Source organism: Callionymus lyra, chromosome 1, assembly GCF_982586985.1.
Source record: "Callionymus lyra chromosome 1, fCalLyr1.hap1.1, whole genome shotgun sequence".
Lineage (NCBI taxonomy): Eukaryota > Metazoa > Chordata > Actinopteri > Syngnathiformes > Callionymidae > Callionymus > Callionymus lyra.
The window spans coordinates 52,725,743-52,739,321 of record NC_141818.1 but is presented as its reverse complement, the minus strand read 5'-3'; the positions used below and the strand labels follow the sequence as shown (position 1 = coordinate 52,739,321).

The window sequence follows — 13,579 nt, the reverse complement described above, 5'->3', positions numbered from 1 at the left end:
CTTCCTGTATCTCTCTGTGGGAACACAGTCGTTGATCTCTGGCCTCGACACACACCTCTCTCCACGGCGGGCCATCCTTTCGCTTCACCTTCAGAGGGCGGAACAAGAAACATCACAAAAGAAAGTTCTACTGTTGTGGGCGGCCGAGGCTACGGATGGCGGCGCCGTAGACGACGGACCGCCGGCCTCGGCTCGTGTTGGCGAGGAAGGTATTTCTTAGGTATGTGAAACAAAAGATAAAAAACCCAGCACTGGCTCTTCACTGGAGCAGAAAACATCCGCCGCCGACGAACAAAAGCTTCAGCGTCTCCCTTTGAAGACGGATATTTTGTGTTTGGGGTCTATTGTGGCGCTTCAAAGGAAGTTATCTAGTGTTTTTTAATAGGAGGTTCGGGCGCAGAAGACAGAATCTGCACAGATTCGACGTGTTTCCATAAGATCTCTTCTTCTTATATCTTCGTGTGTTTGGATTCTCTTCTTCTTCGACGTTAAAGTTCAGCTTCTGATAAAAACCTTCACATGTTCTCGTCGAGTTTGTGAAAATATTTAATCTGTATCCAACAAAAGATACAATAGGACCTTTTACAATAGTTTTATGTGATAAATGATCCTTAAATAAGTCTAGAAATAACATTTGCCGACTCGTCGATCCAATCTTTGCTGGTAAATGGAATAAAAAACCTGATTATAATCAAAAGTTTGTTTAAAAAACAAGCTTGTGACCTTCCTTTGTAAAATCAATTCCTTTTACTGTTAAAAAAACGTCCTTAAATCCGCTAAAAAAAGAAACATTTAGGCGTGAAATATTTAAAAAGCAAGAACATTTTTTTTTATTAAAAAAATGCTTCCATCAAAATTAATTTCCCTTTTTTTATTCCCTTATGTTCCTTGTGGACCCGAAAATGGATTTGAGAAAAAAATAGAATTTAGTTTTATGTGATACTTGGAAAAAAAAGCACCAAAAAAAACAGAAGGAAAGTAAAAATACATGTTTTTCTTCCTCTTTTATCTTTGTTTATTGTTGTTGTTTGACCAAAACTAAACTGTGAATAGCTGTAAACAAGGCTACAAATAAAAACTCATTCACAGAATAACAGAGCTGTATTGAAATAAAAAGACCACAGGTCGCCCCGGTCCGGTCCACACTGACCTACATCACTGATAAGACAAACTTTTTCCTTGAACAAAATGACACATTTCAGCATAACTTTGGCTGAAAGGCTTCGAGAATAAACCACCTTTTGTTTTTCTGTTAGCAATAACGGCTCGGTTGTGACAGTTGCCATGGCGATTATTCCGAGGGAAATGTCACGCTGACAATGACAGGAAGAGTTTCAGGTCGTGTACGGAATCGTACGCGACGAGACGAGCCCGTGAAAGACGGAGGTCAGAGGGTTTGAAGGATGACCGGAGCGGACCCGTGTTCTGACTTGTCCACACATAGCTGAACCAGAGTGGATGGATGGCTGCACAGAGGGATTGTGGGAAAAAAAACTCTCAGAAATAACCTTCATTCATCTTCCTGCAGTTTTTCCTCGTGTTTACCTTCCGTCCTCTCCATCAGAAAAAGACATCCTTCTCCACAACTGTGTTCGCAGGTTCACTCCGAGCTACCAATGTTTTTCCTTTAGATTTAAAATCAGATTTATTTCCCCCTCGTTTCCTCTCCTCCTCGCCATCGGTGTAAGTGGCATCAGTCTCACCCTCTTTTATCTACTTATGTCTGAACCAGACTTGCCCCTTAGCTACAGACACGTTGACCTGCCGGCGGCTCTTAGGGATCCTAAGAGCCGCACCCCCCCTCCAGGGACCAGCATCCCCCAGCTGAGACATTTAAAGCGTCCCAGCTAGACAGTGTAACACACATCAGAAAAATACAAGTTATTGACTATTGTTTTGTTTTTAAGAAGTAATTACATCTTCTTTAGGGGCCACCATATGTACCGGGACTATTGTTAGGGGCCGTCAAGACAATAGTAAGAAGGAACTGAACCGAAACTAAACCTTAAAAAATGGTGAAAAATGTAACAAGCAAAAAAAGTTGTAATTGTCATTTGAATTCATTTAAAATTATTAAAAGTATATATAATAAAAGGAGCATTTTATTAACTTATTTAATGAATAGGAAATTATTGAATAAAAAACTAATAAAAAACCCCAAATAAGAAAAATATCCTTGAACAAAATAAATGTTTATATTGTTATTACGTATTGAAATTAATGATAAATTAATTAATTAAAGTCAAGGGGCCGCATGTGGCCCCTGGGCCACCTTGTTCCCAGATCTGGACTAGACCAAATCGTAGTCATTAAACACCTACAATAGGTTTTCTCTGAGGTTTGGTTGTTCGTTGAAGATCGTTGTAAACAAGAAACATTGGCGTTAATGCTATCAGCAATATTTTCAAATACTAAAAAACGGTATCAATACCACAGAAAAAAATAAAATCGTACAATACAATAGAGCAGCTTGGCAGAGGTCTGCGCTCGCTCAATATTTTTTTAGTTCATAGCAGAACCTTTTCATGGATGTTTTGTTGAACCTGTTTTGTCATGTTTTCGTTTTTTTTTTTGGGTGAAAATCTGTCGTCTCTCAAAACCAATTTCTTTTTTGCCTTCAAAAACTAATCCGGGGGGGGGGGGGGGCTTTGGACAAGTGATAATCCTTTCGATTGAGACATCCCATAACTCTGACATCTGTTTTTTTTTCGGGCGCCTTCAGCGACGGGTGTTCAATCATCACGTTTGTTGACAGAAACTACGTCTCGCCGCCGCCACGTCTTTGTTTGTTTTGCTATCAGGTTCCAAAGTAGCTATTGTGGTTCACGTCACCCCATGATTGATGGTTAAAAATCACCTTCTCTGTGACCCCAAATGTGCGCCATCGAGGATGAACCCTCGGAGACTCGCCCTCCTGACAAAACTCACCGGATGCTCATCCTTTTTTTCTTTTTTGGGGGACCAGCGGGTTGTGCTTTTGCTTCGAGAGGGAAGACAAAGTTAAATCTGGGTGGTGATGACAGTGAAGCCTCCGAAGGGGAGGGTGAGATTATATGCCTGGACGGATCGGGGGTCCCTCTATTCATTGGTCATGTCACCCCATGGGGGAGGACTAATTGGTGGCCCCCTATTCTGTCCCTGCATCCCACAGAAGGGGTGCGGTCGCATGAGGGATGAGGCTGGATGGGAGACGGGAGCTGGTTTCCCATAGTGTTGGTAGTGGCCTAGAGACACAAGAGGAGGTCTCGCCCCCGAGGTCGCCCCGGTTCGTTCGCCCATTCACGCAGACGCTCACGTATATTCAGACCCAGTAGGGGACTCTGGTGCCAGTTGCTGGCCTCCTCTTCCACGAGTGATCCAAGTCTGACCCACATAGTCACCCATGTGTGAGGCTTCCCTTTATCCCAGAGCCCCAGTTAGAACACTGAGTTATGGGTGTTTCGCTGCCTTCTCGCCCGGGACTGGGACGAGGGGGCCCCATGTGGGCCGACATTGTTTCGCCCCAACCTGAGGACAATGAAGCTGTTGGCCAGGAGAGCGAGGGGTGGGGGGGCGGAAGGAAAAAAACGAAGGAGGGAGACGGAGAGGAAGATTGAGACGGACACGATGAATAATTGAGGGAGGACGAGGAAGCGTCAGATGTACAGATACACTGGAAGTTCAGGAGAAGTTTGGGGTTAACGAGGCGGAAGGAGATTTTCTAGATAAGAAGGCTTGATTAGTGGAGGACGGATCGCTGCGAGAAATGTGAGACGCGGAGACTCGGAGTATTGATTACCATTCGTCCTTTGTGTTGTCAGTGGATTTTGAATAAGATTGTTAGCGTCTGGGAAGCGCGGAGACATTAGCGGATCTTTAACCATCTCGCCATCGATTCGGACTTAGCGTCAGACTCGGTGTGTCGGGGGGAGTTATCGCGTCTTGAGCTGCGACACTGTGAGGAGTCTGGGGAACACAAAGTATATTTGTGTCACTTCTATTGTTGTATAACTCTGATGAGTCAAGTCAGAAGATGATCTTTCTGTTCTTAGCCTGAGTCTGATACCTGAGGTGTTGAAGGTAACGTCACTGTAGATCACTTGTGTCAAATACACAGCGATCAGAGTCATAGTACCTGCCTGATGGTTGGCTTGAAGTAGATGAAGGTTCATGTTGATATTGTGACCTATAAAGTTGCTATAAGATCATTAAAGTTAAGATAGATTTGGTTAGAGTTAGGGCTAGGGCTAGAATTGGAATTGGGTTTTGGTTAGGGTTAGGGTTAGGGTTAGGGTTAGGGTTAGGGTTAGGGTTAGGGTTAGGGTGAGGGTGAGGGTCAGGGTTTTGGTTGAGGTTGGGGTTAAAATAGATTGGACGTTCCAAAATGAAAAGACAAAATTGTAATACTACAGACATTATACGTAGTAAATATACTGAACGTTTTGTTTTGATTGAGTTTTCACTGCTGTAGAATCTTCGCTGGTTTCACTTCAATAAGGGGGCGAGGAAAGCATTTGGAGGTCACAGGGTCTTGGCTCGTTTCTAGCAACACGTTTGATATCTGGAGTGGAAAAAAGAAACAACAGAACTCGAGCCGAAGCGTGTTAGTCACTCGGAAAACGGTGAAGTACGGAGAGATTGGTAAATTAATCAAGAAGTAGAAGTGAAATGGAAACTAAACAAACTTTTGTGAAGCTTCTGATGGAGCGAGAGTTGGAAACTAATCTTTTGTTTGGTCCACACTAGAAAAAGATGAATGTGATCCACCATTTTGACTTCCACTGACTTTAGAGCATGTTGACCTACTTTTTAAAATAATAATAAAAAAAAGGTTGTTTTACACCAATGACCACCTATTATTATAAGAACCCCAGCAAGTGGCTCTTTCTCATGATACAAACGATTGATTACGTCTGATTGATCGTTCTCACGGTTGCAAACGATCACACCAGGTTGTGAAGATTTGAAGCATTATTTATATCTTCCGACCTCACTTCCTGTTACTACGACTGATTAGCCATGAGAATCCACGCGAGGAGGCGTAATTGATTAATGGGTTTAGCCGATCAGGCGATCGTCTTTAGCGGCGTCGAGGAAGTGTCGACTCACACGAAGGTCACGACAACAAAGTGCACGAGTGATCCAGAGATGTTTCTAAAGACGGATCAATTCCCCGACTATAGATTTGTTCTGCGGCGACGGATGCAGATGGAACCGGAGAGAAGTAACCGTTTCTCGCTTCATCTTCCGAGATCAACTCACTGTCTGGACCGAGTCGTCGCCGCTTTCTGCGATGTTTTCTTCTGTCGCCGGTAATTGGTTCCTGCGTGGAATCTTGTCTTTTGTCTCGCCATTGATTTGAAAATCTTTCTTTCTTTCATGGAGTTTCTTTTCTTGTCAGTGGTTTCACTGCTGGACCAACACTGACGATCTTTGAAAAGAAAGAAAATAGAAATTTTATTTTGTAAAATCTAATATTTTAGCAAGTGAAGAAACAAATAAATGAATTTAAAGATACTGTTGATGGTGATAATGTCTTTCTAGACAATATCAATGTTCATAACAGAAGTTAAGACTCAAAGACTTGCCCCTTAACTACAGACACGTTGACCGTCACCCCCCCTCCAGGGACCAGCATCCCCCAGCTGAGACATTTAAAGCGTCCCAGCTAGACAGTGTAACACACATCAGAAAATACAAGTTATTGACTATTGTTTTGTTTTTAAGAAGTAATAACATCTTCTTTAGGGGCCACCATATGTACCGGGACTGATGTTAGGGGCCGTCAAGACAATAATAAGAAGGAACTAAACCTTAAAAAAGGGTGAAAAATATAACAAGCAAAATAAGTTGTTATTGTGATTTGAATTCATTTTAAATTATTAAAAGTATATTTAATAAAAGGAACATTTTATTAATGTATTCAATGAATAGAAAATGATTAAAAAAAATAAAAGAAAAAACCCCCAAAAAAGAAAAATATCCTTGAACAAAATAAATGTTTATATTGTTATTACGTATGGAAATGAATAAATAAAAGTCAAAGGGCCACATGTGGACCCTGGGCCTCCTTTTTCCCAGATTGGACCAACACGAAAAGAAAGAAAATATAAATTTTATTTTGAAAAATCTAATATTTTAGCAAGTGAAGAAACAAAAAAATGTATTTAATGATACTGTTGATGGTGATAATGAGGGACTTTCTAGACAATATCAATGTTCATAAAAGAAGTTTAGACTCAAAGATTTCGACGTACGATGACATCATCGGTCGACCGACAGTTTAGCATTTATTCAATGTTTGTGATTAAAGTGTAAATAATCATTGGGTTCCGACTGTACTTTAACACCACAGTTGCTCCGTGTTCTCGCGGGTCCGTTGTCGTTTCCACGTCCTCAATAATAAATGTGATTTGTCAGCGAGTCGTAACTCACACTTGTACGCTCGGCTTGGTTTCAGGCATCCGATCCGTTTCTCATCACCTCGGAGATGTTTTTTGTTTTCCAACCTTGAGAGATTGTCCGTCAGAGAAGGATCGTCGTCCGTGACACTTCTTTTTTTTATTTCATTGCGAGGTGCGGAGAGACGGCGCCGAAGGCTCGGTTCTGAACATGTGTTGATCACCTGGGCTTTGGTTCAGTGTTTCCAAGAAGGGAATCCAAGTCGGCGTGTCACCGACACCGCATCCATCTTGTATCGTTCACAGACCCCAAAACCAGTAGCAGCCATCAAACGCTTCGACCCGGGTGTGCGGCAGGATTCTGGAACCCATTTCCAAAAGTGGCCAGGAACCACATGAAAGGTCGCCCCTATCCTTCCGCCCTTAACCTCATCCCTCACTCGCTGCTCGCTGTTAGAAGATTAGACAAGTCCTCTGGACCCTGTGATCAGAGGCGAGAAGCACCAGTGAAACTCCTTCTGATGGCTCCCGAGAAGAGACATATGCAGGTCATTACTTCCTCCTCAAGTGCAGCTGCTGCCCGGGATCCTCGGGACGCTCTCGCCGTAAATGGATGGTAATTACCACATCAGAGATCAGGACTCTGGGCTCTGACTCCACTTTTTCAATTACACAGAAAGGTTGTTAAGATGCAAATTTCAACAAAACGCCTGGAATCCCCTGAGCAAGGCTATGGTTTCGTACCGGCGGGACGCGTCTCGGGTTTCTCGTCTCGTCACGACGGACAAAGAGTCCGGGTGTGGCCTCGGTTTTTAAGGGTCATCAATCGTCAGTGTTCAGCATATTTTTTCTCTTTCTCAATTTAAACTGAAATTGACTTTATAAACCGCAGCGTCACGGACGAGTGGACGGAAGGAAGAACGAAATTTAGACATAAATCCTGAGTAAGTTGTCAAAACAGCGAAGGATTTAGTCGGGGCTACGAAACAGGATGTCTGGGATTTGTTTAAGATTTAGATCGACAGTAAAAGTGAAAACAGAACATTTAGAAAGTAGATTCCATTCTTTTTCAATGGATATCCTGGAAAGCCACGCCCGCTCACACTGACGTACAATTTAGGTTACAATAGTTCTGTGATATAAGGAACTATTTTAGCTCCTGAACTACATCTTCAAGCTCTTAGACACATTTTTAAATGCTACTTTTTCAATAGTTTCCCATGAAATCGTCTCACACCTCGATCAAAGTGGTCATGAATGAATAAAACTGTGGTTCATACATCGATTTAAAGGTATTTTTAACACAAGAAACTCTCAAAAATGATAACAATAGTTACTGACACTGTGTTTCTGTGTTGGTTTTTATCACCGAACCATTGCTAACAGACTTCAAAGCCAGTCCATAAACTGTTAAATAAACACTAATATTGTATTGTGAGTCTGTTGTAACGGAAATTACATTGAAATGTTTTGAGCAAACGTCCTCGGGATTTATGTCTCTGTGAACCCGAAGTAGTTCCTGAAAAAGGTTCTAAGAACCTCATATTGTCGCGCTGGACTAGGTTTGGAACTGACCTGTAGTATGACTGCGAGAGGAAATCAGAGTTGCCCGAGCATGAGTGACACATATAAAGTTGAGACAGCGAGGACGTGGGTTCGACTCCTCGAGAGGCCGCGACGTAAAAAGACAAAAGTACATCAACGTACTTCATTACGCTGATGACACCTTCATCTTCACTCCAAATCATCTTTTCCTGGAGATAAAAGAACTCGTTACATTTCCCCGTCCCGGGATCCACGCCGTAAAGATGTGTTATTTATCATGTGACAGCAGGTTTGCTCGCGAAACAACAAAGCAGCAGCGTGAGAGCAGCCTCCACCAATCAGGCTGCAGGACGCAGTGTTGGTTTCTCCGGCGTCCGTCCCGACGGAATAGATGTGGATTCTAGAGACGGCAGCGGAAAGATGAAGAGAAACAGCAGAAACAATAACTGTCAGATGTGGAGAAGTCGACTGGTGAGACTGGTGCTGCCAGGAACCGTGAGTGTGTGCGTCAGTGTGTGTGTGTGAGTGTGTGTGTGTGTGTGTGTGTGTGTGTGTGTGTGTGTGTGTGTGTGTGTGCTCCACAGAAGGGAAGAGGCGTGCTGAGGTCATTCAACGAGGGCCTGGAAAGAAAAACATACAATCACATGCACAGTAAAGTCAGAGCCAGTTAGAGAATTGTACCGTCAACCCCGAGTTGGCTTTATTATGACGTTTCAGTAGCAGTGTGTGTGTGTGTGTGTGTGTGTGTGTGTGTGTGTGTGTGTGTGTGTGTTTGCAGTAAGATTGACAGCATGTACTGAGAGAATTCTTAACGATAATGAATACAAACGACGGTCATTTTCCTGTCAGAACAAATCCAATAAGAAATAAATATTGAAATTACATTTTTCAAATGAAAACAAACGCCGGCTCTGACTTTAAAGACACCAGTTTTCAAATCTATTTGTTTGTTTCTTGTCGTTCGGCGATTATTTCACCTCCTGCTATCACTGGAAATTATAGTTTTCTTCAGCGTCTCAAATGCTAACTATAAGTGGCTAGTTTCTGCAACGACATCAGATACTGAAGCAGGGAACAGATTTAGGAGAAGAAAACAGGAAGTAAAAGTAGGAATTCTTCTTTTAAAATATTTAGCTAGCTAGCAGGCTTCGCTCCACAAAAGTGCAAATTAGCATTTTCATTTTCAAAGTTTCACAAGTGAAACTTTTCTAACTCTGAATATAAAGTGCTGCGTCTTAAGTTTCTTGAAGCAAGAACAAGAACTTGATGGAAAATATATTTTGAAGATAATCTTATTCCACAAAAGAAACAGACGCTTGTGGAGGAAATGAAAAAGCAACGGGAGACGTTTTTAAAAAAAGAAAAAAAAGGGAATTTGATTTGAAGCTCGTGGGTCAATTGAATCTTGAGTGCAGTAAAAAAATAATAAAAGTCACATTAAACGGTTTCCAAACTTTCCCGGCGTGAGATGAGGCGTTTCTTCCGGATCCGTCACGAGCGAGAGAAGGAGAGAGAGAAGGAGTGAGAGAAGGAGAGGAGAAGGAGCGAGAGAAGGAGCGAGAGAAGGAGCGAGAGAAGGTGCGAGAGAAGGAGCGAGAGAAGGAGCGAGAGAAGGAGCGAGAGAAGGAGCGAGAGAAGGAGCGAGAGAAGGAGCGAGAGAATGAGCAAGAGAAGGAGCGAGAGAAGGAGCGAGAGAAGGAGCGAGAGAAGGAGCGAGAGAATGAGCGAGAGAATGAGCGAGAGAAGGAGCGAGAGAAGGAGCGAGAGAAGGAGCGAGAGAAGGAGCGAGAGAAGGAGCGAGAGAACGCGCGAGAGAACGCGCGAGAGAAGGAGCGAGAGAAGGAGCGAGAGAAGGAGCGAGAGAAGGAGCGAGAGAAGGAGCGAGAGAATGAGCGAGAGAATGAGCGAGAGAAGGAGCGAGAGAATGAGCGAGAGAATGAGCGAGAGAATGAGCGAGAGAAGGAGCGAGAGAATGAGCGAGAGAATGAGCGAGAGAAGGAGCGAGAGAAGGAGCGAGAGAAGGAGCGAGAGAAGGAGCGAGAGAAGGAGCGAGAGAATGAGCGAGAGAATGAGCGAGAGAAGGAGCGAGAGAAGGAGCGAGAGAAGGAGCGAGAGAAGGAGCGAGAGAATGAGCGAGAGAAGGAGCGAGAGAAGGAGCGAGAGAAGGAGCGAGAGAAGGAGCGAGAGAATGAGCGAGAGAAGGAGCGAGAGAAGGAGCGAGAGAAGGAGCGAGAGAATGAGCGAGAGAAGGAGCGAGAGAAGGAGCGAGAGAAGGAGCGAGAGAACGCGCGAGAGAACGCGCGAGAGAAGGAGCTAGAGAAGGAGCGAGAGAAGGAGCGAGAGAAGGAGCGAGAGAAGGAGCGAGAGAACGCGCGAGAGAAGGAGCGAGAGAAGGAGCGAGAGAAAGAGCGAGAGAATGAGCAAGGAAGGAGCGAGAGAAGGAGCGAGAGAAGGAGCGAGAGAAGGAGCGAGAGAAGGAGCGTGAGAAGGAGCGAGAGAAGGAGCGAGAGAAGGAGCGAGAGAAGGAGCGAGAGAAGGAGCGAGAGAAGGAGCGAGAGAAGGAGCGAGAGAAGGAGCGAGAGAAGGAGCGAGAGAAGGAGCGAGAGAAGGAGCGAGAGAAGGAGCGAGAGAAAGAGCGAGAGAATGAGCAAGGAAGGAGCGAGAGAAGGAGCGAGAGAAGGAGCGAGAGAAGGAGCGAGAGAAGGAGCGAGAGAAGGAGCGAGAGAACGCGCGAGAGAAGGAGCGAGAGAACGAGCGAGAGAAAGAGCGAGAGAAGGAGCGAGAGAAGGAGCGAGAGAAGGAGCGAGAGAAGGAGCGTGAGAAGGAGCGAGAGAAGGAGCGAGAGAAGGAGCGAGAGAAGGAGCGAGAGAAGGAGCGAGAGAAGGAGCGAGAGAAGGAGCGAGAGAAGGAGCGAGAGAAGGAGCGAGAGAAGGAGCGAGAGAAGGAGCGAGAGAAGGAGCGAGAGAATGAGCGAGAGAAGGAGCGTGAGAAGGAGCGAGAGAAGGAGCGAGAGAATGAGCGAGAGAAGGAGCGAGAGAAGGAGCGAGAGAAGGAGCGAGAGAAGGAGCGAGAGAAGGAGCGAGAGAAGGAGCGAGAGAAGGAGCGAGAGAAGGAGCGAGAGAATGAGCGAGAGAATGAGCGAGAGAAGGAGCGAGAGAAGGAGCGAGAGAAGGAGCGAGAGAAGGAGCGAGAGAAGGAGCGAGAGAAGGAGCGAGAGAAGGAGCGAGAGAAGGAGCGAGAGAAGGAGCGAGAGAAGGAGCGAGAGAAGGAGCGAGAGAAGGAGCGAGAGAATGAGCGAGAGAAGGAGCGAGAGAAGGAGCGAGAGAATGAGCGAGAGAAGGAGCGAGAGAAGGAGCGAGAGAAGGAGCGAGAGAAGGAGCGGGAGAAGGAGCAAGAGAAGGAGCGAGAGAAGGAGCGAGAGAAGGAGCGAGAGAAGGAGCGAGAGAAGGAGCGAGAGAAGGAGCGAGAGAAGGAGCGTGAGAAGGAGCGTGAGAAGGAGCGAGAGAAGGAGCGAGAGAAGGAGCAAGGAAGGAGCGAGAGAAGGAGCGAGAGAAGGAGCGAGAGAAGGAGCGAGAGAAGGAGCGAGAGAAGGAGCAAGGAAGGAGCGCGAGAAGGAGCGAGAGAAGGAGCGAGAGAAGGAGCGAGAGAAGGAGCAAGGAAGGAGCGAGAGAAGGAGCGAGAGAAGGAGCGAGAGAAGGAGCGAGAGAAGGAGCGAGAGAAGGAGCGAGAGAAGGAGCGAGAGAAGGAGTGATGGTGCGACTGAATCACTCGCTACAGCGTCACCGAGGTGTTGAAGAACCTTCCGAGCGCCGCTGAGCAGAACACAAGGTGCTGGTGATGTTGTGTGTTCGTGTGCGACCGGTTCTTTTGTCGAGAGTGTGTGTTTTTTCATCCGGACCTCCGGGTCTGAAGCGGGTCGTGCGGATGAGTCACGACAAAGTGGATAATTAGGAATAAAAAGAGGTTTATTTGTGTCGAATCGTTATCTTCAGCCACGCGTTCCTTCAGCCTAAATAAACCGCCAGGTTTGACTATTTTAAGGACATTATTCTGGTTTTGTTTGAAATTATTTTTAGAGCTTCTGAAACTCGCCGGCGACGAGGGATTGATTTGCATTTCCTCGCTGTTCTGTTTGTTTCTCTTCTATGCAAACATGTGTCTTTTCCTCGCCGCCGCCGTCTCGCCGCTTCTTCTCTGCGACGAGAGAAGATGTTTTTGTATCTGCAGCCGTGAAAGATCTCGCCCCAGTTTCTCCTCCTTTACTTTCACCCCTCAGTGTTTTTTCTCACTTCTGTCTCCGAAGATTCGTCTGCGGCTCAAACACCTTCACCTTCAACAGGATCTTTTCTCTGATACCAGAACCTGTGAAATGTCTCTTGTCATGAGATGTTGTTGTGTTTTCGAACTCAAGGGTTGAATTCAACAACAGAGCCGTTCGTTAAATCAATGTTTGGGAATCAAAAATATTCAGTGGGAAAAAGAGAAAAAAGATGATGTAAAAACGATGAAAACGTGAAGAAATGAGGCGTCGTCTTCTGCTTATCTAGGGTCGGGTCGCGGGGGCAGCAGCTTGAGCAGGGAGGCCCGGATTCAAAATGATAAATGATATGTTTTGGAGTTAAAAAAAAGGCAAAAAGTTAGTTAGAGAAAGTTGAATTAAAAGTATAAAACCAACATTAAAAGAGCCTCAAAGTACTTTGTCTTACACACATGATTGAGCTTTTAATGATATGTATTTTTTGTAACTTTCCGAAACATCATAAACCATATTTTTATTTAGATTTTTATTTTCTCGACTATTCTACAACAATGTAAAACTACAATTATGCATTTATGAACTTAGCAGACACTTTTCTCCAACTAACAACCCATTTTTTTTTTGCTCATTCACACACTGGTGGAAGTAGGCCGCAACGCAGTGCAGCGACTCAACACAAATGTCTTGCTCAGTGACCAGAGTAAATAAAATATGGTCTATAACCAGAGTTGGGATTGAACCGGCAACTTCTTACGTCACGAGCACAACCACTTTGACCGATTGATGTTTTTTCTGACAATATCTTTACATAAAATCTACTTTTTCTGCCCGAATACGTTTCTAATATTTTATCGCACAACGTTTTTACTTTCGAAATTTACGGTCTAGAAAATAATGATCCCACTTTTCACACGCGAGTCGTATCTTTTGCTTTGGTCACATGTTCCTGTCGTCGTTTTTCTCATCATCACATGATGTGCAGGAAACTCGTCCAGATGACATGGAGTAACTTTTTAAAAAAAAAACAATCTGTGACATCGTCAACTTCCTGTTCCAACCTGCGCCTCGTCTCGCCCCAGATTCTCCTGCCAGTGTCTTCCCTCATGTTCACCCCTGAGTGTGTTTGTCTTCTCTGGCCTGGTGTCTCCCCAGAGCCCCCGGGGGGCCCTCACTCCTCGCTCGCTGCCGCATAATAACTCGCTCGTCTCTTCATTATAACTTCCTGCTCAGACCCTGATGGTTCCTCCTCCGGACCCCCGTGAAAAGACCGAAACCAGGGTAAAGTTCTGAACCGAGCGAGCGGCGGCAGAGAGAGAGTGTTGGCCGAGGCCAGCCGTAGACGTCACCTTTGCTTTTAAAATAGTTAATCTCCTCCTGGAGGGACAATGACTGCTCT

The 13,579-nt window shown here is 45.0% G+C and overlaps 1 protein-coding gene across 2 annotated transcripts in view; it reads left to right on the top strand.

Annotated features, from left to right (window-relative positions):
• sema6a (sema domain, transmembrane domain (TM), and cytoplasmic domain, (semaphorin) 6A) overlaps positions 1-13,579 on the top strand; it is a 192,981-nt gene that overhangs the window by 26,832 nt on the left and 152,570 nt on the right. The window lies entirely within an intron of this gene.